The sequence below is a fragment of the Dendrobates tinctorius genome, unplaced genomic scaffold, assembly GCF_039654945.1.
Source record: "Dendrobates tinctorius isolate UK_male_01 unplaced genomic scaffold, ASM3965494v1 ptg000070l, whole genome shotgun sequence".
NCBI classification, from domain to species: Eukaryota; Metazoa; Chordata; class Amphibia; order Anura; family Dendrobatidae; genus Dendrobates; species Dendrobates tinctorius.
Genome location: NW_027361738.1, coordinates 38425442 through 38452626, shown reverse-complemented (window position 1 = coordinate 38452626; position 27185 = coordinate 38425442).

Here is a 27185-nt window from a genome sequence, read left to right as displayed (position 1 = left end):
ATTTCATCCTTCTTCTCCGCTAGATTTCTGAAACTTAACATGGACAGAACAGAATTCATCATCTTTCCCCCATCTCACGTGACCCTCCCAACGAACCTATCCATTACAGTAAATGGCTGCCCACTCTCCCCAGTCCCACAAGCTCGCTGCCTCGGGGTAATCCTTGACGCTGATCTCTCCTTCAAACCACATATCCAAACCCTTTCCACTTCCTGCCGACTTCAACTCAAAAATATTTCACGAATCCGTTCATTCCTCAACCAAAAATCTGCAAAATCCCTAGTCCATGGCCTCATCATCTCTCGCCTTGACTACTGCAACCTCCTGCTCTGTGTCCTCACCTCAAACACTCTCGCACCCCTCCAATCTATTCTAAACTCTGCTGCCCAACTAATCCACCTGTCCCCTCGCTATTCCCCAGCTTCTCCCCTCTGTCAATCCCTTCACTGGCTCCCCATTGCCCAGAGACTCCATTACAAATCCCTAACCATGACATACAAAGCCATCCACAACCTTTCTCCTCCATACATCTGTGACCTCGTCTCCCGGTACTTTCCTGCACGCAACCTCCGATCCTCACAAGATCTCCTTCTCTACTCCCCTCTTATCTCCTCTTCCCACAATCGCATACAAGATTTCTCTCACGCATCACCCCTACTCTGGAACTCTCTACCACAACATATCAGACTCTCACCTACCATCGAAAGCTTCAAAAAGAGCCTGAAGACCCACCTCTTCCGACAAGCCTATAACCTGCAGTAACCACCGATCGACCAAACCGCTGCATGACCAGCTCTACCCTCGCCTACTTTTTATTATGTATACCCCTCCTTACATGTAAAGCGCCATGGAATAAATGGCGCTATAACAATAAATAATAATAATAATATGTCATATGGTTTACTACGTTATTGTCCCAACTTCTTACCTCTTTAACATTTTGTGTTCCATTCAGCATTTTATTTGTTCACAGCAACCTTTGGTGACCTTCTAAAAGTTGATAAAATTGATACACTTGCTTAAGGTACTGTCACACTTAGCGATGCACCAGCGATCCCGACCAGCGATATGACGTGGTCAGGATCACTGGTGCATCGCTAAGTGGTCGCTAGTGAGCTGCCACACAGGCAGATCTCACCAGCGACATCGCAGGGGTCGGGGTCGCTACTTACCTGTCAGATGAGGCGATCCTGACGTCCTCCCGCCCGCGTCCACGCGTCGCTCGTCTCCACAGCAGGAAGCCGACGACGAGAAACTGTCCAGGACGTTCTCACGTGATCAGTGATAACCAGCGGGGGAGCGGTTGGAGGTAAGTATCAGACATAGCGACATCGCTAGCAATATCGCTATAACATCACAAAAACCAGTGACGTTATAGCGATATTGCTAGCGATATCGCTTAGTGTGACAGGCCCTTTAAATGTCAAGCGGTGTGCTAGTACCACTGGAGGAATCTACAAATCATTGAATCCAGTTACAGACGACACATTAACTAAGATTTATATAAAACATAATCAATTGTTCCAGACACAAAGTAATCACATATTGAGGCAGGCGAGGGAGCAATAAATACACTTTCCTAATGTACATTACTCAAATTAGTGTTCATAAATCACAAATCCTGAAGCTCAAAAGCTGCCAAGGAAAACTCTGTCGAGCTATAATCTCTACTCATCAGTGCTAATATTCTGCTCTAAAGTTCGAGAATAGTGATGGGCAAACCCCAGGATGTTTGGGTCTGACGGATAAAAAAAATCTTTGGTTCAGGTACCACAACAGTGTTTGCCACACTGTCATTTGCATTATACCGTAGCAAACACTGCCTCTGTTTGGCGGTAAGATCAGAGAGCTGCGGATCCCATGCTGTCTGACGACAACATAAGCCTGCAGCTGTTACCGGCGGTAAAAAGTTTACCTCCAGTCACAGAGGTTGTTGAGAGAGTACTACTTCCATCAGCCTATGTTTGCTGATGCTAATAACAGCGAGAGCAGGGGCCGCTGATGGGAGTATTTATCAACTGGACTAGCAAAATTGATCTTCACATGTTCGTGTACATGACTATATTACGAGCCTCTTAAAGTGGAGAAATTCATAATTAAGTTGTATCTTAACTAGTTTTTAAATAGTACAGCTCACTTCAATCTGTTGTGGCCATTTTCAGCTCCTATTGAAGTGTATAATGGCATGATAACAGTAAAATTATGCCATTGAATGAATGCAAAATTAGGTTTTCCAAAAAGGAATTGGACCTATATATTTTAGTTTATAAGATGCACCCGACTATAGGAAACAGACTGAGTAGAAGCAGCAGAAATTAGAGAAAAGGTAATTCATAGCAATTAATACTGTACTAGTAATCTAAATTAGTGTAGAGGCTTATGACATAACCTTTGGGGTCGAATTCATTCAGAAAGTAAATTGGGAATTTAGTGGTTATCTAGTGACTGAGGTCACAGTGGAGTAAGGATTTGAGTTATGAGAAAAGAGACTGTAAATTCACTATGGCTGTCACTGATTTCAGCTCATAGAAACTGAGGAGGAAAAAGCATCTGCAGCGAAAATGCTTTAGGAAATGTTGGGACAGCTTTGTTTTCAACTTTTATTCTAATAGTTATTTTACTCCAATTATTACTACTAAATGTCTTAACTGCAGTCCGGAAAAATACCATACCTACTGATACGCAGTGCGTTAATCATCACTATGATGGAAGTGCTCTAATTTTATATATATTTACTCCTCAACATTGAAATTGCAAGATGAAGAAGGAAAAGTCATGGAATTTTGGAAATGATAGGATGTATAGACATGATAAGCATATGAAAATGATAAAATATTGGAAACAAATTTTCAAAACATCTTTATTTATTTAGTATCGAGAGCGCCACACATTGAAATCTGTGTATTTTTACATCTTGGCTGCTATCAATTAGGTTATTAATGGTTGTCTGAGGAATGTTCAGGACTTGGGCTAATTATCAAGATCCGCTGATGGCAGCTCTTGTGCAAGTGTCAACCAAGGATATCCTCAATATACTCGATCAGGGACAAGTCCAAAGACGTTGCAGGCCATGGTAGCATATTAAGGCCACGTAGGCTGTTCACATTGTTCAGGCGTAACGTTATCGTGTTGAAATAAACGACTCCTTAGACAATTTGGAGATATGGCCCTACCATAGGTTCCATAGCCAATTTAACTTTATATTAGTTTGTTTGTGTACCTGGAGTATAGACTAGCGAGGTCCGTCTACTGTACATTATGTCACCCCACACCATATTCCCGGGAGTAGGACCGATATGACATTCTCTTGTGAAAGCCTCTTAATGGTGTTGCACACATGGTGTCCTGACCATCTCTGACTATCTGTTAGGGACGGCGGAACGCACTAAATAATAAATAATAGAAAGTGCGTTCGCCGCCCGGGGTCCACCGTGCAGTAGGTGTTAAAACCGTTGCTTGACAATGGCAGACGGTGCGGTATAACGCATGCGGGTTATACGTCACTTGATGTGCGCTGGGCGTACTCTGTTGATTCACAGAGTTGCCTAAGGCATGAACATAAATGCCGAGCCTGTTGACCTCACAGGACTCAGCGAAGTGCATGCACGGTATGTGGTCACAGAACTAAGCCCAAGACTCAGGGCTGTATACGTCTAGACCTACCGTGCATGCGGCGTCGCTACCGCGGACGCCAACTAGTGCTGCTAGTGCTGCTACAGCAGCGCGGTGACTGACTCAGCCGCAAAGTGACAGTGCCCAAGAGGGGCGCACTGTCGGACGCTAGCACTGTGGAGGATGTGCCATGTGGCCAGTAACTTGCCACTGACTGGCGCTGACTCTATACCTAGATCCCTAAACGCACTCGTAATATCAGAGGGAGGGGAATCTTAATGAGTCATTTGCAGTCCATACATCATCACCATTCACACAGTAGCAATTAGGGTCCATACTAGCGCATGGCCGAGCGGCTCTGCGGGCCTTTTATAGCCGTGCACTTCCAGATCTCTGAGATGGACCAATCAGATCAGGAGAAGGACCTGAGCATATGACTCCCAATCTCCAATGGGAGATCGTCTCATGAGCATGCCCAGTAGTGCGACGAGAGGAATTAGCCTCTGGAGTGGCTTGCTGCAGGGCAGCCTGCGCTGCTATTGCTGACCCAGAGGTGGCAGTAACAATCAGTCCTACAGAGTTGGTCTGAGCAGAGCTTCTGGAACGCCGAGATTGCTGTGCAGACTCCTGAGCGGTCGGTGGAGAATGGGAGACCACTGGATGCAAGTCTCTGGATTCCCGCTGTGCAGCTGCAGGAACCTGATGCCTAACATTTTCCCCCCTCCTAGGGCCCCCTCCCCTCTGAGCCTCGGTACGCTCAAATGCCGCGATCAGGAGCGGGGCGTGGATGTTCTCCACTGGCTCCCAGGTCCCAGGCTCCTCAGGGCCATGACCCTTCCAGTCCACCAAATAAAATTTTTTGCCTCGCACAATCCTGCGTCCCACAATGGCATTGACCTCAAACTCATCCAAGGACAGGTCTGATGTCCCGGCAGATGACTCGGAAAACCGAGCCATGTGAACAGGCTCGAGAAGGGACACGTGGAAGACGTCAGAGATGGCCAAGTGTGGTGGAAGAGCCAGACGATAGACCACTGAGCTGATGCGCTCGAGGACTTTGAAGGGACGAATGTATTGCGGAGCGAGCTTGAAGGACTCGGCCCGCAGCTTGATATTTCGGGCAGAGAGCCACACCATGTCTCCAGGGGCAAAAGTTGGAGCGGGACGCAGATGTGTGTCAGCTGACGCTCTCATTCTCTCTTTAGAGACTCAAATAGCATCCTGGGTGCAATCCCAAATGTTGTGAGCCTCCACTGCCCAGTCTGCCACCCTGGAATCAGTGGAAGACACTGGCATCGGGACAGGGACACGCGGATGCTGGCCGTAATTAAGAAGGAACGGCATCTGACTAGTGGAATCAGCCACTGCATTATTCAGGGCAAATTCAGCCCACGGTAGTAAGGATGCCCAGTCATCCTTCCTGGCAGAGACAAAATGTCGCAGGTACGTGACCAGAGTTTGATTGGCTCTCTCAACCAACCCGTTCGTCTCGGGCTGATAGGCGGAGGACAAGTTTAGCTCGATACCGAGTAGACTGCAGAGCTCCCTCCAAAACCGAGATGCAAATTGGGGACCTCGGTCACTGACTATTTTGTCCGGCATACCGTGCAAATGAAAAACATGCTTTATGAACAGTGCGGCGAGACCGCGAGCGGAAGGCAGCAGCGCGAGTGGCACCAGATGCACCATTTTAGAAAAATGATCGGTAACCACCCAGATGACCGTGCTACCACCGGACTTGGGCAGGCCGACCACAAAGTCCATGCTGACCATCTCCCAGGGTCTGTCTGCCACCGGCAAGGGATACAGTAACCCAGCCGGCCTCTGCCTAGAGGACCTGTTCCGAGCACAAGAGACGCATGCTTGAATGTACTCTTTTGTGTCCCGAGCCATGTGCGGCCACCAATAAGACTTTGCCTGGAGTTCTGTGGTCCACTTAATGCCAAAGTGACAACACACCCTGGACGCATGTGCCCACGCAAGGACCTCCGGCCGCAGGCGAGGAGGGACAAAGGTCTTGCCCGGCAGAACTGCCTCAAGAGCGACCAGAGCCACGGTCCTCAGGCTCTCTGTGGGGATGATTAGCCGAGGCTCAGCCTCCTCTTCCTCCACTGAGACCACCGAGCGAGAGAGAGCATCCGCACGGACGTTCCTCTCTCCAGACAGATAGTGCAAGGTGAAGCGGAAGCAGGAGAAGAAGAGCGACCACCTAGCTTGACGAGAGTTCAAGCGCTGGGCCATTTGCAAATAGACCAGGTTTTTATGGTCAGTGTACACCTGGAAGGGAAACCGGGCTCCCTCCAGGAGATGTCTCCACTCAGAAAAGGCCAATTTCATGGCCAGCAAGTCCCTGTCCCCGATGGAGTAATTCCTCTCTGCCGGTGAGAAGGTCTTTGAGAAAAAGAAGCAGGGATTCTTCCGACCTTGAGCATCCTTCTGGAAAAGGACTGCTCCTGCACCGACGGATGATGCATCCACCTCTAGGATAAAGGGTTTATCCACATCGGGACGGTGGAGGATAGGAGCGCCAGCAAAATGGGACTTCAGAGAAGAAAAGGCCGTGGAGACCTGCTCTGACCAAACCTTAGGATTGGCTCTTTTCTTGGTGAGAGCGACCAAAGGAGCTACCAGTGTGGAGAAATGGGGAATGAACTGACGATAAAAATTAACGAACCCCAAAAAGCGCTGCACCGCTTTCAAGGAATGGGGCTCCTACCAGTCCATTACTGCTTGCAATTTGGCAGGATCCATAGCCAACCCCTGGGCCGAGATGATGTAGCCCAGGAGCGGCAAGGACTCCTGCTCAAACTGGCATTTCTCCAGCTTGGCGAAGAGAGAATTCGCCCGCAAACGGTTGAAGACCTTCCAGACGTCTCTCCGGTGAGAGGTCAAATCTGGAGAAAAGATGAGAATGTCATCCAGATAGACCACCACCGAGGTGGAAATAATATCATGAAAGAAGTCATTTATGAAGTCCTGAAAGACAGCAGGCGCATTACAAAGGCCGAAGGGTGTGACCAAATACTCGTAGTGGCCATCCCTGGTATTAAAGGCTGTCTTCCACTCATCTCCTTCACGTATGCGGATCAGGTTGTACACCCCCCGTAGACCCAATTTCGTAAAGATCCGGGCCCCTCGCAACCTGTCAAACAACTCAGAGATCAAAGGAAGAGGGTACTTGTTTTTTACAGTAATGGCGTTCATGGAGTTCATTCATCCTCATTTTTCACAGTCTTTTACTAGGCATTGCTCCTACTAGTCAGTTTCCTACTCCACACTGATGAGGGGCAATACCCCGAAACAGCTGTCTGTGGATGGATACCATGTTTTGGCATAGGTGGTTTCCTTCATTGGAGACTGCCCTTCCCGTGGTTGTTCCTTCCCGGGGAAAGACCTGGCTAGTCATTGCTTGCATTGAGAAACATGTGATGGTGTCTCCGCGGCTTGTGTTTTGCATGTTTTTGCCATTACTAGCCAGACCCGGGCACTAGTATAATGTTAGGGACGGCGGAACGCACTAAAAATTAAATAATAGAAAGTGCGTTCGTCGCCCGGGGTCCACCGTGCAGTAGGTGTTAAAACCGCTGCTAGACAATGGCAGACGCGCTATACGGCGGTATAACGCACGCGGGTTATGCGTCACCCAATGTGTGCTAGGCATACTCTGTTGATTCACAGAGTCGCCTAAGGCATGAGCATAAATGCCGAGCATGTTGACCTCACAGGACTCAGCGAAGTGCACGCACGGTATGTGGTCACAGGACTAAGCCCAAGACTCAGGGCGGTGTCCGTCTAGACCTACCGTGCATGCGGTGTCGCTGCCGCGGACGCCAACTAGTGCTGCTAGTGCTGCTACAGCAGCGCGGTGACTGACTCAGCCGCAAAGTGACAGTGCCCAAGAGGGGCGCACTGTCGGACGCTAGCACTGTGGAGGATGTGCCATGTGGCCAGTAACTTGCCACTGACAGGCGCTGACTCTATACCTAGATCCCTAAATGCACTCGTAATATCAGAGGAAGGGGAATCTTAATGAGTCATTTGCTGTCAATACATCCATCACCACTCACACAATAGCAATTAGAGTCTATACTAGCGCATGGCCGAGCGGCCATGCGGGCCTTTTATAGCCGTGCGCTTCCAGGACCTTCCAGATCTCTGAGATGGACCAATCAGATCAGGACAAGGACCTGAGCACATGACTCCCGATCTCCAATGGGAGATCATCTCGTGAGCATGCCCAGTAGTGCGATGAGAGGACATAGCCTCTGGAGTGGCTTGCTGCAGGGCAGCCTGCGCTGCTATTGCTGACCCAGAGGTGGCAGCAACAACCAGCCCTACAGAGCTGGTCTGAGCAGAGCATCTGAAATGCCAAGATTGCTGTGCAGGCTCCTGAGCGGTCGGTGGAGAATGGGAGACCGCTGGATGCAAGGCTCTGGATTCCCGCTGTGCAGCTGCTGGAACCTGACGCCTAACACTATCATTGCATTCAAAACAAAATGTGACCCATTGATAAAGATGATAGACCTCCATTCCATCCTCTATTTCTCTGCACCATGATAGCTTTTGACATCTGTAGCTTTGAGGTCAATGAAACATCTATAGCTGGACATCTAGCTTGTAACCCAATGTTGTACAAACATCTTCTGATGCTTTGTGTAGATGCTGTTTAACATCTTAAGCTTGAAATGTGATGTTCAGCTTCATTTGCAGTTACAAAATAAATAACTACCCATCATTCTACTAATTTGATGATCGGTTCATACAGAGGTTCACCTATGTGCAATTCTTGCAGTCTTTTCAGTTCGTCATTGTTCTAACCACTGGGACTCAGAGTTGAACAGGGTTGACATCTTGACCTACTCATGTAGTGATCTGCCAGTGATAAATCAAATAATCTGGCTTTTATACCCCTCCTGCATGTAACTGATTGGAGTTAGGTGTTTGAAAACATGACCATTTTCAGATCTTGAAATGACAGGCTTATCGTACTACTTACTACCACTAAGGCTAGTTTCACACTTGCTTTTTTTTGCAGCGCGTTTTTCCCGCAAAAAAACGCATTAAAAAAACGCATACAAATGCATACAAACGCTGCGTTTTTTTCAAGCATTTTTATGCGCATGCAGGAAAAAAACGCAGCGTTTTTGCGCGTTTGTATGCGTTTTTTGTGCTTTTGCGTTTTTTTACAGATTTTGGAAAAACCCCACAAAAATGAAAAAACAACCATTCAACAACACACAAGACCAATGGGACTTCATTGTGGGTGTGGTATGTTAATATATAGACCCTGTCTACAGTATTCTTCACATTTGCTTGATTCTTCTCGTGACCATGGATCTGCGCTGGAAGAGTTTTCACTTCAACTTGGCTTTGGACATCGCGATGGCTCAGGCGTATGCAGTTGCTTGCCATGAACAAAGGAAGAGAGAGAGGCAGCGAAGACGGCGGCGTATGTGGATACATCCGATTGTTGAACTCCGGGAGAGCCGTGGGGCATACCACACCCTCTACAGCGAGCTACAGGCAAACCCGGAGAAATTTACAGATTATATCAGGATGTCCCACGAAAGTTTCATGGATTTGCTTGCTCGTGTCCAACAATCCATCCGGAGACAGGACACACAGCTCCGTCGTGCGATTCCTCCTGAGGAACGGCTACTGGTGACATTACGGTATGTTTTAAAAACCAAGGGGTGCGGTCTGATGGTTTTTTTTTAAATTTAGTATTCAAAACCGTGGGTAATTAGTTTTCGTGAATGTACTAATATTTTATTTTATAGTTTTTTAAAATAATATACATAAATATTAATTTTACTTCTTTGTCTGTTCACAGATTCCTGGCGACTGGAGAAACCCTATCTTCACTACACTTCCAGTACCGTATTGGAATCTCTACCTTGTCTGGAATTGTTGCTGACACCTGCCGGGCTCTCTGGAATGTTCTTTGCCCAGAATTTATGCCCCTGCCCACCGCTGAAAAGTGGATGGAAATTGCTGACAAATTCTGGACAGTATGCAATTTTCCCAACTGTTTGGGAGCTGTTGATGGTAAACACATACGGATCATCAAACCCCAAAGAACGGGATCTGAGTACTATAATTACAAAAAGTACTTTTCAATAGTACTCATTGCGATTGCGGATGCCGGATGTATGTTTGTAGCAGTGGACATTGGAGCATTTGGCCGTGGTAATGACTCACAGGCTTTTAAAAACTCAGACATGGGCCGGAGGTTGTATGGCAACCAATTTAATTTCCCTATGCCACGGCCTCTTCCTCACACCGAAGCTCCGCCACTGCCCTTTGTAATGGTTGGCGATGAGGCTTTTCAAATGTGCGGAAACTTACTGAAACCCTACTCCAGCCGGGACTTGGACCACACCAAAAAAATATTTAATTACAGGCTGACCAGGGCCAGAAGAACTGTCGAGTGTGCTTTTGGGATTCTTGTTTCCAGATGGCGAATTCTGGGCACGGCCATTAATCTTAAACTTGAAACAGTCGATGAGGTGGTGAAGGCCTGTGTGGTTCTACATAACTTTGTGATGGCTAAAGAGCACCCGACCTTTGAACTGGACGATGATGCTCCTAACCCATTGCCTGAATTCACTCAGCACACTCTCAGGTCATCCATTGAAGTTGGCCAAATGAGGGACCAATTTGCGGCCTACTTTATTTCTGATGTAGGACGGGTGCACTGGCAAGATGAAATGGTGTAATGTTTTTGTTTGTTTATGGTAATAAAAAACCTTATTTGATACCATTACTGAGTGCACTATATTTTTGAAACTCCAATTTAATAAAAAACTTCCCATGTATAACTGAATTTTTTGATGTTCACACACCTGGGCAGGTAAATACACATATGAGTTAAAATGCAGCATTGCTAGTCTGCGTGAAATATATTGGAACGAGCAAAGCTGCAGGCCATGAATCAGGAAACCATTTTTTTTCAAGAGAAAATTGTGCAACTAGTTGAAAACAAAGTATGTGATTTTCTCAAAACACAACCCTCAAAACCCAACCCCAATGAAAGTCCATGGGGAATACAAGTCAGCATTGAGTGGATGAATGTAATCTGCTCCATTCCAACTTACAAGTTATTACACTAGGCCTTTGAATGACTATACTAGGCCGTGGTATTTCAAATATGAGTATAGTAGGCCTTGGGCCTACTAGTATAGTCATATGTGAAATACCACGGCCTAGTATAGTCATACCAAGGCCTACTGTAATAACTCGATTTTTAACAACTAGCATCTTTTTTCACAAAAAACAAACTGGTGAAACTAGAAAGAAACTTATTTTTAAGACAAGTTTCAACAGTTTGTTTTTCATGAAACCAGATTCTAGTTGGTAAAACTAGAGTTATTACACTAGGCCTTGGAATGACTATACTAGGCCGTGGTATTTCAAATATGAGTATAGTAGGCCTTGGGCCTACTAGTATAGTCATATGTGAAATACCACGGCCTAGTATAGTCATACCAAGGCCTACTGTAATAACTCGATTTTTAACAACTAGCATCTTGTTTCACAAAAAACAAACTGGTGAAACTAGAAAGAAACTTATTTTTAAGACAAGTTTCAACAGTTTGTTTTTCATGAAACCAGATTCTAGTTGGTAAAACTAGAGTTATTACACTAGGCCTTGGAATGACTATACTAGGCCGTGGTATTTCAAATATGAGTATAGTAGGCCTTGGGCCTACTAGTATAGTCATATGTGAAATACCACGGCCTAGTATAGTCATACCAAGGCCTACTGTAATAACTCGATTTTTAACAACTAGCATCTTGTTTCACAAAAAACAAACTGGTGAAACTAGAAAGAAACTTATTTTTAAGACAAGTTTCAACAGTTTGTTTTTCATGAAACCAGATCCAAGTTGGTAAAACTCGAGTTATTACACTAGGCCTTGGTATGACTATACTAGTCCGTGTTATTTCACATATGACTATACTAGGCCTTGGGTTGGTTTTTAACATGTATTTACCCATCAGTGTGTGTGAGCGGCGCAAACAACATTAATGAAACTTAGTAATGGTGAACCACAAATGTAAATTTATTTTTTATCACAAAAATAAACCAAAAAATTATTTTTTCCGGCGTTTGGGGGCAGATGGTTTCAATTTGGGGGTGTGCAGGGAATATGCAACACTTGCTGTTGAAGACGGTGTTTGAGGGGAAGGGGCAACAAAACTTGTGGGGGAAGGTAGTCCAGTTAAGGGAATCAAACTAGGAACACTTGGAGGAGAGGAAATCTGTTCAGGTACATTAGTTGTAATGGCATGTCGCCGTAGGCTTGTGTGCCTGGACCGACTTTGGCCCAATGCCTGCCTTGATGGATTTCGCCTTGAAGTAGGGGCAAATATTGAGTGTAGGTCCCCCGTCTGCAGGTGTGGCTGCTGCTGCTGCTGAGGTGGCGGCTGCTGCTGCTGAGGTGGCGGCTGCTGCTGAGGTGGCGGCTGCTGCTGAGGTGGCTGCTGCTGCTGAGGTGGTTGCAGCTGCTGCTGAGGTGGTTGCAGCTGCTGCTGAGGTGGCTGCTGCTGCTGAGGTGGCTGCTGCTGCTGCTGAGGTGGCTGCTGATGAGGTGGCTGGAGCTGCTGCTGAGGTGGCTGCTGCTCTTCGTTGTCAGTGCTCGTCCTTGCAGGAGGACTGGTGGCGGCAGTGATGGTCCAGGTTTGCAGAGTGGTGGTGGCAGGGCTACTACACGTTGTTGTAGCGGCAGGGCTGTTCCATGTTTGCCTAGTGGTGGCTGAGCTCCACGCATGCATGGGAGTGGCGGTGGTGCTCCAGACAGGAGCAGCGCTTGCCATGGTGGTGTCGGTGAAGTGACCAGCTGCACTCAGACTTGTGGTGGTGTAACGGTGGGTGTCCTGGCTTTGAATAGAGGTGTCCGTGCAGTGGTATGCAGCACAAGTCGGTAGTGAGGTGAAGCGAGTCAATGGTGGCACAGGTGGAAAGGACACCACTGACTGCTGACCGTACCGATTATGCTGCATAGCCTGCAAGAAAGCATTGTTGCAGGCCTGCAGCACATTCAGCTGTTGATCAGGACTAAGGTGTTCCGCCATGCCCTTTTCAATCTTACTAAAAAAATGGTGTGCTGGTCTGTTGAGGTCGGCCTCCAGACGGTCAAGGCGCTGTTCTACAGAATTGAAGCGGTGTTCAAAGTGGTTAAAACCACGTTCCATGAGTGCAAAACCGCTTTCAACTCTGTCGGACAGTGACTTGAGGCTGGAATTAAATGTCTCGCTCAAATGCATAAACTCGGGCAAGACATTCCTGTCCAAGGCCCTCTGCCGCTGGCGGGTAGTGCACGCATAACCAGTGGCAGAGACCTGGGACAGGGGAACACCTGATGGCCCAGCTTCCTGGTCACCAGCTGTGTGTGTGGTTGACCTGCAAGGTGCTTCCTGGCTGTCGGATGGCTGGGACGGGTCAGAGGACGTCCGAGGAAGGACCGCTCCAGGGCCAGGTTGCAGGGTGCTGCTCCAGGTGCTGTTGAAGAAAGGAAAATCATTACTACCATGCCTTTACAAGAAGCATCAGCTGTGGATTAGAAAAACACAGATTAATAAAAATAAAAACCCAAAATTTATAATACTTACGATCTCGTGGCAAGGGCCGGTCTTAGGAACTGCAACGCGTTATAGTGACGGTATCTAGTTCTGGTCCTTGACGCAGATCCACTGCGAACCTGGCCCTCAGCACGAACATCACTGTTGAAGCGGTCCTTGATCGAACGCCAACGTGTTCGGACTTTGTCCACTGTTGATAAAAAAAAAACAGTGCCGTCAAGGACAACAGTCACTGCGGCACAATGTAGCAATACAATACTCAAAGCAGTCACTGTAGACCCCGATGACACTGTTGGGTTTCCTGCTAGAATACACCTAGCACGAAACCCAATAGTGCCGTCAAGGACAACAGTCACTGCGGCACAATGTAGCAATACAATACTCAAAGCAGTCATTGTAGACCCCGATGACACTGTTGGGTTTCCTGCTAGAATACGCCTAGCACGAAACCCAACAGTGCCATCAAGGACAACAGTCACTGCGGCACAATGTAGCAATACAATACTCAAAGCAGTCACTGTAGACCCCGATGACACTGTTGGGTTTCCTGCTAGAATACGCCTAGCACGAAACCCAACAGTGCCGTCAAGGACAACAGTCACTGCGGCACAATGTAGCAATACAATACTCAAAGCAGTCACTGTAGACCCCGATGACACTGTTGGGTTTCCTGCTAGAATACGCCTAGCACGAAACCCAACAGTGCCGTCAAGGACAACAGTCACTGCGGCACAATGTAGCAATACAATACTCAAAGCAGTCACTGTAGACCCCGATGACACTGTTGGGTTTCCTGCTAGAATACACCTAGCACGAAACCCAACAGTGCCGTCAAGGACAACAGTCACTGCGGCACAATGTAGCAATACAATACTCAAAGCAGTCACTGTAGACCCCGATGACACTGTTGGGTTTCCTGCTAGAATACACCTAGCACGAAACCCAACAGTGCCGTCAAGGACAACAGTCACTGCGGCACAATGTAGCAATACAATACTCAAAGCAGTCACTGTAGACCCCGATGACACTGTTGGGTTTCCTGCTAGAATACGCCTAGCACGAAACCCAACAGTGCCGTCAAGGACAACAGTCACTGAGGCACAATACAGAGCAGGGAAATACTCACTAAACGCCTTTTTGGAGGATGCTGTGGCGCTGTCCCAGCCATCCATCAACGCTGCGGCCACCTCATTCCATAGCCGCCGGGTCACCACAATGTCCTTGTGCAGCCGGTCACGGCTGTCCCACAACGGCGAACGCTCCTTGACCAGGCTGATGAGCTGCTCATTATCCAGGTAGACGTCTTCATCCCGTTGTGGAACCTAGACAAAACACATTCATTAGAATAATCAAATTTAAATTGAATAAAAAGTTACAAAAAAAGAAACATAAAAAAGAGTAAAAATAGAAGATAAAAAATAAAGAACATTACAAATCATTTGATACTTACATTCCGTATCACCACCGGGACTTGGCTTCGCTGCTCCTGCTCTTCGCCCTCACTAGTCCCGTCCACAGAAGATGATGATGACGATGTCTTAAAAAAGTTGAAAAAAACGTAAGAGATTTGGAGAAGCAGCAGATATACTTACCAGATGCACGAAAATAATCACCTCACGGTCTGCTTGCGCCAATTCCTGCCGCGATGGGGAATACTCTGATTCTGAAGACATACTGCATGTAAAAATAATAAAAATCATTAGTACATACATAATTTAAAAGGACAGGCATATAATGTAATATACTCACATTCTTCGCTGATATAATGGGTTCTTGGTTGACTGTCTGCTCTTCAATCTGTCAGTGTAGTAGTGGCAGAGTTTTGGCAGGCACCTCCTTTATATAGACTTTTTTTTTTTGACTTTAGAAGATTATAACTAGGACAACAAGTGGACACCACCAAAAAAACGCAACGCTAAAAAAACGCATACCTGCGCATGCCAGTGCGCACGTATGCGCATCCATAGGCTATAATGGCCATTTTTAGCGCAAAACGTGCGCATACGTGCGCATGCGATTTTTTCAAGGGCCAAAAAATGCAACATGCTGCGTCTGGAAAATACCAACGCACACCCCAAAAAAACGCAGCGCATGAAAATCGCATACATGCGCTTACCAGCGCGCAGGTATGCGCACCCATGTTAAATATAGGGGAAAAAACGCATGCGCACATATGCGTTTTTTTCCAGCGCTAAAAAACGCAAATGTGAAACCAGCCTAAGGGTGGTATATTGTCTGAAATGCATCAGTTTTATCATGCGGCGGACTTGTTTTTATACTTAATATGAAGGTCAAATACATAAAGAAAAAATGTAAGGAATTTGAACATGCTGTCTTTTTCTCATTCTATTGTAACCGATTAGTGTCAGGCAGAGAGAGAAAACTGTGCAGGTCTAAATTATGCAGTTCTCTCCATGAGAGTCACCTAGCATGATGTATGCATCAATTCCAGCTTTTTTGGCTGCCCTGCGCTAACAGATAAGTATCGAGCATGAAAATCAAGAATAGTAGAGCCATGTACGACGTATTGCTGCACAGCTCTTTCAGTGATCGTGCGCAGGATCACCTCCTTTCAGTGCATCATCGGAGGCCCTGTAGAACAGTCACATCTCCCGATGTTACTTTTATATACTGTATGGGAGATCATCCTGGGACGCTCATTATTAAATGGACTATGGCGGAAAGGTAAGTATAGGTTGGATTATTATTTTATTTTTGTTACAGGAGAAAGAGGGCGTCGGGGACTAGGTGTTTGGTGAGTATGATGTATGTTGTATGTTTTTTTTTTTTTTTACAGTTGAACACAGGCATCATCTCATGGGACTACTATCCCATCATCGGCTAATGCTGTCACTGTTATATGTGACAGCAGACATAGCCGGATGGGAGCAGTAATCCCATCAGACGATGCCTGGCTACACAGATCCGCACAGACCTGCACACACACAGAGGCACACACAGACACCCACACACAGACACCCGCACACAGACACCCACACACAGACACAAGCAGACAGACACACACAGACAGACACACGCAGACAGACACACGCAGACATATACAGACACCCGCACACACACAAAATTAATTTTTGAAAGGAGCTATGGTCCACCATGCACTACTCAATTCATTCAGTGTTCTTAGCTATCTCTATCAATTCATAAACAATGAATGAATGTGATGACAGGGGGGACATAGGAACCCTATTCTCATGATTGGAGAGGGCCACAGAGATAGGACACCCACTAATCATACAACTCTCATGTAGAAAGGAAGTGTACATATGTATGTAGAAATATATACCGTATATTTAAATACCTTGATTGATGGAGTTCTTCTTGTGGTTGTTGCTTAATCTTTGTTTTCAATTTGTAGTTAATAATATGCTCGTGCTCCGGGGTGGCCTGTGGGGGGGTCTTCATGTGGTGCTCTGATTAGCTATTCATACTGATGGCTAATGACTGGTCAATATGCCCTCAGTGACCTGCCCCCTTATTTTACATACTGATTATTATATGTATCATGATTGCATGTATAATGTGCATTAAATTATTTTATTTAGTCATACACATACATTTTTTTTCAGAATCATTCTCAAAATGGCACCGACCGCGTTTGCGCAGTAGCATCTATTGGCGATCCTATAGATGCTACTGTGCAGGTGTCGGCGGTGCCAATTTGATAGAGAAAAAAAAAATAGTCTCCACCAAGATGGTGCCCATGGCGCCTGCGCAGTAGCATCATTTTGAGAATGATTCTGAAAAAAAATCTATGTATATGACAAAATAAAACAATTTAATGCACATTATACATGCGATCATGCTGCATACAGGCGCCGCCGCATGCCTGCTGAAGGTGATATTTTTTCCAATACATATAATAATCAGTATGTAAAATAGGGGGCAGGTCCCTGAGGGATCAGTGACCTGTCATAAGCCATAAGTATGAATATGTAAGCAGAGCTCCACATGAAGACCCCCCCCACAGCCCGCCCTAGAGCACGAGAATCCTTGAACTCAAAAATGAAAATAAAGATTAAACAACAACCACAAGACGGATTTCATCAACCAAGGTATCATTTTAATCAGTATAACGGAGCCGACCTGACACTGTCTATAGGTTACTGTGCACAGTCCTGTTGACAGGTTTCCTTTAAGAATTTAAAGTTCATATTTTAATGCAATCTCCAGTTAATCACTAAAACTTTATTAGCGGTAAGATATCTAATGTGAAGCCTCTTAATAAATAATACAATGAACTCTTACACTTTGGTAAATGTTATTTTTTACAGCATAATATTTAAATGTATTTAAAATGAATGATTTAATGATGCAAAGCAAATGAGAGTATGTAATCGGCTTTAATAAATAATGCATCTCTGTCGCTGCTCATGATTTACACTGAAATATTCCTTGCCAGGATTTTTTTTGTGCATTGACCATGACAAAGTATTGTGGAACAGAACAATGTGCACATACATCACTAGAACGTCACAAAGATCATTTGTCTTAAATATGACAATAACTGCAGATTGTTTTCTAATTTGAAATTATTTACTGTGGGAATCTTATCAGTGTTTCCTGCCTTGTCTGAATAGTTATCTGCACTGCATACTGTCCATTGATTTCCCCTTGACTGTGTGATCTATGATTATAAGTAGAGTTGAGCGATACCGTCCGACACTTCAAAGTATCGGATCGGAATGGATCGGCCGATCTTAAAAAAAAGTATCGGTATCGCCGATTCCGATACCGGAAGTCCCATTCAAGTCTATGGGACTTCCGGTATCGGAATAAGAAAAACCCTGTTTTTGCCTTGTACAGCCTCTCTGGGGTCTGTACGGGCCTGCCGGGGGGCTGTGCCGGCCTGCCGGTGGTCTGTGCAGGCTCCGGTGGTCTGTGCCGGCCTGCCGGTGGTCTGTGCAGGCTCCGGTGGGCTGTGCCGGCCTGCCGGGGGGCTGTGCAGGCTTCGAGGGTCTGTGCAGGCATCGTCCGATGGGACTACAAGTCCCATCAGGCGATGCCTGCTACCATGACAGTGATTGACACATTAGCCAATGATGGGACAGTAGTAGTCCCATCATCCGGCTAATGTGTTGAATGTAAAAAAAAAAAAAAAATTACATGCTACATACATGCTACATACATACAACATGCATACTACATACATGCTACATTCATACTACATACATGCTACATTCATACTACATATATACTACATGCAAAATACATACTACATGTATACTACATGCATGCAACATGCATACTACATATATACTACATGCAACATACATACTACATATATACTACATACATACTACATACATACTACATATATACTACATGCAACATACATACTACATACATACTACATACATACTACATACATACTACATACTACATATATACTACATACATACTACATACATGCTACATACATACTGCATGCTACATACATACTACATACATACTACATACATACCACATATATACTACATACATACTACATGCATGCTACATACATACCACATACATACTACATACATACTACATACATGCTACATACATAACACATATATACTACATGCATGCTACATACATACTACATGCTACATACATACCACATACATACTACATACATACTACATGCATGCTACATACATACTACATGCTACATACATACTACATATATACTACATACATACTACATACATACTACATATATACTACATACATACTACATACCACATACATACTACATACATACTACATGCTACATGCTACATACATACTACATATATACTACATGCATGCTACATACATACTGCATGCTACATGCATGCTACATACATACTACATACATACTACATGCTACATACATACCACATATATACTACATACATACTACATACAATACATTCATACAATACATACATAGACATACAGTACATGTAACATAGAGTAACATACTTACCAATACTTGTCACATTGTTCCCCGAAGCCATTGTCTTTTACAGAATAAATATTAACATAACAAACCACAAAAATACTCACCCACGATCCGAAGCAGTCCACGAGTGTGTCCCACGACGATCTTGGGTAGAGAACGGCAGCATCAGCTGATGCTGCCGTTCTCTACGGGCTGCAGGAACCCAATGACGGAAGGTAGGTATCCTTCCGCACTGTATTCCTCCGCCACTTAAAAAAAAAAAAGTCCCTAGTCTCACTTTATGCCATTGCTGCGTGGGAAATTCCCAGCTGATGCTGCCGTTCTCTACCCAAGATCGTCGTGGGACACACTCGTGGACTGCTTCGGATCGTGGGTGAGTATTTTTGTGGTTTGTTATGTTAATATTTATTCCGTAAAAGACAATGGCTTCGGGGAACAATGTGACAAGTATTGGTAAGTATGTTACTCTATGTTATATGTACTGTATGTCTATGTATGTATTGTATGAATGTATTGTATGTAGTATGAATGTAGTATATATGTGATATGTATGTAGCATGTAGTATGTATGTACTATGTATGTAGCATGCATGTAGCATGCAGTATGTATGTAGCATGCATGTAGTATATATGTAGTATGTATGTAGCATGTAGTATGTATGTAGTATGTATGTGGTATGTAGTATGTATGTAGCATGCATGTAGTATGATGTATGTAGTATGTATGTAGCATGTATGTAGTATGTATGTAGTATGTAGTATATATGTAGTATGTATGTAGCATGTAGTATGTATGTAGCATGCATGTAGTATGTATGTAGTATGTGTGTGGTATGTATGTAGCATGTAGTATGTATGTAGCATGCATGTAGTATATATGTGTTATGTATGTAGCATGCATGTAGTATGTATGTAGTATGTATGTGGTATGTATGTAGCATGCATGTAGTATGTATGTAGTATATATGTAGTATGTATGTAGTATGTATGTAGTATATATGTAGTATGTATGTAGCATGTAGTATGTATGTAGCATGCATATAGTATGTATGTAGTATGTATGTAGTATGTATGTGGTATGTATGTAGCATGTAGTATGTATGTAGCATGCATGTAGTATATATGTGTTATGTATGTAGCATGTATGTAGTATGTATGTAGTATGTATGTGGTATGTATGTAGCATGCATGTAGTATGTATGTAGTATATATGTGGTATGTATGTAGTATGTATGTAGTATGTATGTAGCATGCAGTATGTATGTAGCATGTATGTAGTATGTATGTAGTATGTATGTAGTATATATGTAGTATGTATGTAGCATGTAGTATGTATGTAGCATGCATGTAGTATATATGTAGTATGTATGTAGCATGTAGTATGTATGTAGCATGCATGTAGTATGTATGTAGTATATATGTGGTATGTATGTAGTATGTATGTGGTATGTATGTAGCATGTAGTATGTATGTAGCATGCATGTAGTATATATGTAGTATGTATGTAGCATGTAGTATGTATGTAGCATGCATGTAGTATGTATGTAGTATGTATGTAGTATTTTTTTTTTTTTTTTTAACATTTAACACATTAGCCGGATGATGGGACTACTACTGTCCCATCATTGGCTAATGTGTCAATCACTGTCATGGTAGCAGGCATCGCCCGATGGGACTTATAGTCCCATCGGACGATGCTTGCACAGACCCCCGGACATCAGCACAGCCCCCCGGCAGGCCGGCACAGCCCCCCGGCAGGCCGGTACAGACCCCCACAGGATGCACAGACCACCGGCAGGCCGGCACAGCCCCCCGGCAGGCCGGTACAGACCCCCACAGGGTGCACAGACCACCGGCAGGCCGGCACAGCCCCCCGGCAGGCCGGTACAGACCCCGGGCAGTCCACACAGCCCCCCGGCAGGCCGGCAGAGACCCCCGGAAGGCCCGAAATGACGGCGCATCATGATGCGCACACACCGCGCATCATGATGACGTCATTTCGGCTGTCAATCAACTTTGAACTTCAACTTCCGATTCCGATGCCGACTTCCGATATTGAAAAAATATCGGAAGTCGGTATCGGAATTCCGATACAGCAAGTATCGGCCGATACCCGATACTTGCGGTATCGGAATGCTCAACACTAATTATAAGAAACTGCTTTGTTCATGAAAATCACTGAATCTGCTGCAACCTAGAACCTTATTTCCTAGATCTTGGAGATGGAAAATCCCTTTTAGAGACTTCTCATTGGAAAAACTGTGTGGAAGGATGGCACTAATTGAAGAGATCCTCCACCCTTGGTGTGAAATGTGACTACACACACACATACACATGTATAGCTACCCTATTTGGTGCCTAGAGATTGGCAAATTTATTCCAGTGGAATGTAATTTTAATAGAATTTTGCAAAAATCTGTATTCTCCAAGATACGGATTTCTTGTAATTTGCTCTTGAATTCAGCAAAATTGTGGCCAACCCGCTTTTATTTTGCTGACCTGTAGGCGGCTGGCAAAAGGTGAACAAACAAATAATACTCACCTCTTCGACCACCTCACTACTTTGTGTTCCCCATATGGTCCTTGGCTCCTCTTCTTACTGCCACAGTTGAAACCTTGCACTCTAGTCTGGGAGATCCTCAGCTTAGCGTGAAGTAGTCTAGGGTGTCAGTGCGCAACAGCGGTAAAAGGTACTGAGGATCATACAGTGAACAGCGGAGGTAGCCGGAGAGTGGTGAACAGTGAGGTACTAGTTGTTTTGTTTAATTTCTACATTTTAGGTTTATTATGCTGCTGGGACATCTCCATAATAAGGGATTTTCAATTCCTTGTGAATAAATTAGCTGAAAATCAAATGTCCCTGTGAAATCCATGCAATTTGGCAAATTTAAATATTAGTAGCTCTGCTGATGCTGTGCCCTATGTTCTCCTCCCACTTAATCTATGTCCATATCAGTATTTTTTTTTATTGGTTCCAATATGGCTGCCACACATGGAGATTACAGTTATAAGTCTGAATCACGCCTTAACTGCCTTTTCTGTGCTGTGGAATAGGATAGCCAGAGGAACCATGATTTAGACTTACCACTGTTTTCCCCTTGCAGGAGGAAATGAACACTATTTTTTTCCAAGGAGGCAGCAGTAGATTAATGGAGGGCACAAGGTAGTGTGACTTTTCATGAGAAAGGTATAGTCACTTTTCACTTCCAGGGAGGAGAGTTTCTTTAAAGGGACTCTGTCAGTAGGATCAGCCCTCCTACGCCGTCTATATGGTCATGTAGGTCATAGGAATAAAATCATATCTTGATACCTGCAATCCAATGTCTTATTTTAGAGAAATCCACAATTTTCTTATATGTAAATGACTTCTTCCAAGCTCTGGGGAGGACGCTGCCTGGAAGATAACTCTGCCTCCAAAGCTTATTTTGCATGATGGAGAAGTTACCAGTGTGAGACAAGTAACTAACGCAGAACAGGAGAAATTAAATTTGTCTTCTCACAAACACATTTTTTGCAGCTCTCAGAGCTATGCTGCATTGTAACTATAATGCAGCCCTGTCTGCCTGTGATATGGAAGCTGAAGCTGAGAGGAACTTGCCGATATGTCAGGTATAATCACACACAGCTCTGCAGTGAGATCAGGAGAGCAGAGAGTGGCCATTACACATGACAATAGTAACTCCCCCTTCATGTAAAATAAGCTCTGGAGGCAGAGTTATCTTCCAGACACCATCATCCCCAGCCTGGAAAAGGTCATTTACATAAAGTGATAAAATATGATTTATCCACATCAAGGCATCTGATATGAGACATCTGATATGAGGCATCACCCTAATCAAAAGTCTTTAGCCTGTATGCCCATAGTTTATATAGGTCAAATGTGGTGACAGATTCCTTTTATCAATTAATCTACAGCAATAATTTTATTGGGAGATTTTTGTTTGTAATGTATCCCCTTATATATAATAAAGTGACACTAAGTTTCATTGGCGACCCCTATGTCTACAATGCATAATGTTGCCCATTTTTTGTCATCCTCACTGCTGAGATATACAGACACTTAACAATCATGTAGTACCAATCTGAGTGACGTGAAACTTATTTTGCACCAGAACAACTGCCCCAAACATAAAGACAATGTCAGTAAGAATGATCTTCATCATGAACAAGAAGAAAAAGGAATCCTGGAAGTGATAATTTGGCTCCACAGAGCCCTGATTTCAACATCATCGAATCTGTTTGGGATTACATGAAGATGCAAAAGGATCTGCACAAGCGTCATCCACAGAAGATTTGTGGTTAGTTCTCCAAGATGTTTAAAACAATCTCCCTGTAGAGTTGCTTCAAAAAATGTATGCAAGTACCTAGAAAAATTGATGCCTTGATGCTGGTTTTTCAAAGCAAGGAGCGGTCATATCAAATTCTGATTTGATTTAGCTATTTCTTTTGTTCCTTCACTTTGCATTTTGTTAACTGACACAAAATAAACCATTAACATTTCTATTTTCAAAATATTCTTATTTTGCTGCATTTTTTTCACACCTGCTTAAAACTTTTGCACAGCACTATATATTTTGGTGTAATAATTAGAGATGAGCGAATTTGTTCGGATTTGGTTCCGAATACAATCGGAATCGAATATTGTTTTTGCAATATTCGTCGCTAGAGTTGAGCGACTTTGGTCAGATCGGGTTTCATGAAACAAAATTTGTTTCAGATGAAACTGGTCCGACTAGGGCAAAAAAAGTCGGAGTTTCGTCCGAAACCCGACCCCAATGCAAGTCAATGGGAAATAAAAGTCGGCATTGAGCTGATGACATTCATCCACTCAATGCCGACTTTTATTCCCCATTGACTTGCATTGGGGTCGGGTTTCAGACGAAACTCCGCCTTTTTTTGCCTTAGTCGGACCAGTTTCATCTGAAACAAATTTTGTTTCATGAAACCCGATCCGACTAGAGTCGCTCAACTCTATTCGTCGCACACAGCCGAACTTGATTAGAGTCAATGGGAGTAGAAATTACTGAATATATTCATAGAATCATAGAATCGTAGAGTTGGAAGGGACCTCCTGGGCCATCTGGTCCAACTCCCTGCTCAAAGCAGGATTCGCTAAATCATCCCAGACAGATGTCTGTCCAGCCTCTGTTTGAAGACTTCTATTGAAGGAGAACTCACCACCTCTCATTGATCACTCTGTCAAAAAGTTTTTTCCAATATCTAATCTGTGTCTCCTCCCATTCAGTTTCATCCCATTGCTTCTAGTCTTTCCTTGTGCAAATGAGAATAAAGTTGATCCTTCTACAATGTGACAGCCCTTTAGATATTTGTAGACAGCTATTAAGTCTCCTCTCAGTCTTCTCTTCTGCAAGCTAAACATTCACAAATCCTGCAACCTTTCCTCATAAGACAGGGTTTGCAGAGCGGTCACCATTCTGGTTGCTCTTTTCTGAACTTGCTCCAGTTTGGTGATGTCTTTTTTAAAATGTGGCGCCCAAAACTGGACACAGTATTCCAGATGAGGTCTGACCAAAGGGGAGTAGAGGGCAATAATGACTTCACGTGATCTAGACTGTATGCTTCTGTTTATACATCCTAGAATTGCATTTGCCTTTTTTGCTGCTGCATCACACTGTTGACTCATATTCAGTCTGTGATCAGTTAGTATACCCAAGTCTTTTTCACATGTGCTGTTGCTTAGCCCTATTCCTCCCATTTTGTATATGCTTTTTTCATTTTTATTGCCAAGATGTAGTACTTTGCATTTTTCCCTGTTAAAAACCATTCTGTTAGTTGCTGCCCACTACTCCAGTTTATTTATATATTTTTGAATCCTCTCTCTCTCTTCTCTAGTATTAGCTATCCCTCCTAGCTTTGTGTCATCAGCAAAATTAATCAGTTTACCCTCAATTCCTTCATCTAAATCGTTGATAAAGATGTTGAACAATACAGGGCCCAGGACAGAGCCCTGTGGTACCCCACTTGAGACATTCTTCCAACTGGATGTGCAGCCATTTATGACCACTCTTTGGGTCCGATCACTAAGCCAGTTATGAATCCACCTAACAGTTGCCTTGTCCATTTCATACTTAGACATTTTTTCAATAAGGATTGCATGAGATACTTTGTCAAATGCTTTGCTGAAGTCAAGATATACTATATCTACAGCATTTCCCTGATCCACCCAATCAGTGATTCTGTCATAGAAGGAAATTAAGTTAGTCTGACATGACTTATTAGTTACAAACCTATGCTGACTCTGTTTAATCACTTCATTTTTGTCCAGGTACTGACATTCATGTTGTTTAATAATTTGCTCAAAGAGCTTTCCTGGTATAGAAGTCAGACTCACCAGCCTATAGTTGCCTGGGTCCACCTTCTTCCCCTTTTTGAAGATAGGAACAACATTTGCTCTTCTCCAGTCTTCTGGGACTTCTCCTGTTCTCCAAGAATTTTCAAAGATTGTGGAGAGGGGTTCAAAAATTTCTTCTGCTATCTCCTTCAGAACTCTGGGGTGTAATTAATCTGGACCTGGAGACTTGAATTCATTTAGGTTAGCTAAGTGTTTCCTCACTAACTTTCTGTTTATAGATATCCTGGATTCTTCTATTCCCTTAATATGACAGTGAAGAACCGTTGATGTTACATTTCCTTTCTGAGAGAAAACAGATGCAAAATAGGAATTTAAAAGTTCAGCCTTCTCAACATCCTGTCTTACCATTTCATCATTTTCATCCTGTAAAAATCCTATAGCATCTTTGACTTTTCTTTTACTTTTGACATATCCCCCAAATCTTTTATTATTGCTTTTAACATCTCTTGCAAGCCTTAATTCATTGTCAGCTTTAGGTAATCTGATTTGTGCTCTGCAATTTCTGCAGACAGCATTATATTCTTCTTTAGATATGCCTCCCGCTTTCCATTTTATAAACATTTCTTTCTTCCTTTTTAGCATGTGCTTAAGTTCTGTGTTCATCCATCCTGGTTTCCTTAAACGCTTCCTATTCTTCCCTCTTTTCGGAATTGTTAACGATTGTGCTTTGAGAATTTCATTTTTCAAGATTTCCCATCCTTCCTGGACATTTTTGTCCTTAAGGATATCCAGCCATTGGATCCCTCCAATTCTCTTTCTGAATCCCTTAAAATCTGCCTTTCTGAAATCTAACCTTGACGTCTGAGTCTTCACAGGTCTTCCTCCTCTAGTTATCCAAAATTCTAAAATAGCATGGTCACTTCCTCCAAGGGTTCCAGCCACTTTTACCTCATCAACCATTTCCTCCCTATTTATAAGGATTAGAACCTATCATAGAACCGATCATAAGGCAAACATTCGGCACAAATATTGTTTGAATATGGCTCATATATGTCAAAATCAGATTCGGGGACAAAATCCAAACAAATTCGCTCATCTCTAGTAATAATAAGGAAGATTTACAGGCAAAGCAAAAAATTGTATTTTTGGCTTAGAATTTGGTACCTATGATAGACTATTAATGGAGGTTCCAATTTTATTGTGTCATCTTGTTAGTTTTCTGCTCAAACTTCTTGCTTTAATATTGAATCATCACATTTATATCTTCACTTCAGAAATCATTAGTAATACTTGTGTTGTGATGTGATAGCAATTTGTTGGCTGCACTTTCACTATGTTTTGCCAACCCAGCAGGGTATTAAGGTTGTAAGCCTGACAGCTTCTTGAAAGTTTTATCAGGTAGCTGTATTATGAAGAGTGGCAGCTTTTTCCCAGAAGACATTCCACCTTTGCATCTTAAATAATGTGGTAGTCAATATAACACTAGAAACGGGGAAAGTGGTAGGATTGATAGAACCAGAGCTTTGTTTCATGCTGCAAACTATTGGAAAAATATTTCATTAAAAAAAATCAGGCTTTTGGCTTTAGCTATTCAGAAAGAAAGGTTGATATTAGTAAGTTACCAAACATAAACATTTTAAAGTATTTATAAGGGATGTCTGGTGAAAATAACTTATAACCTATCCCAAGGATAGGTGATAACTTCTAGATCAAGGGGTCTGACCT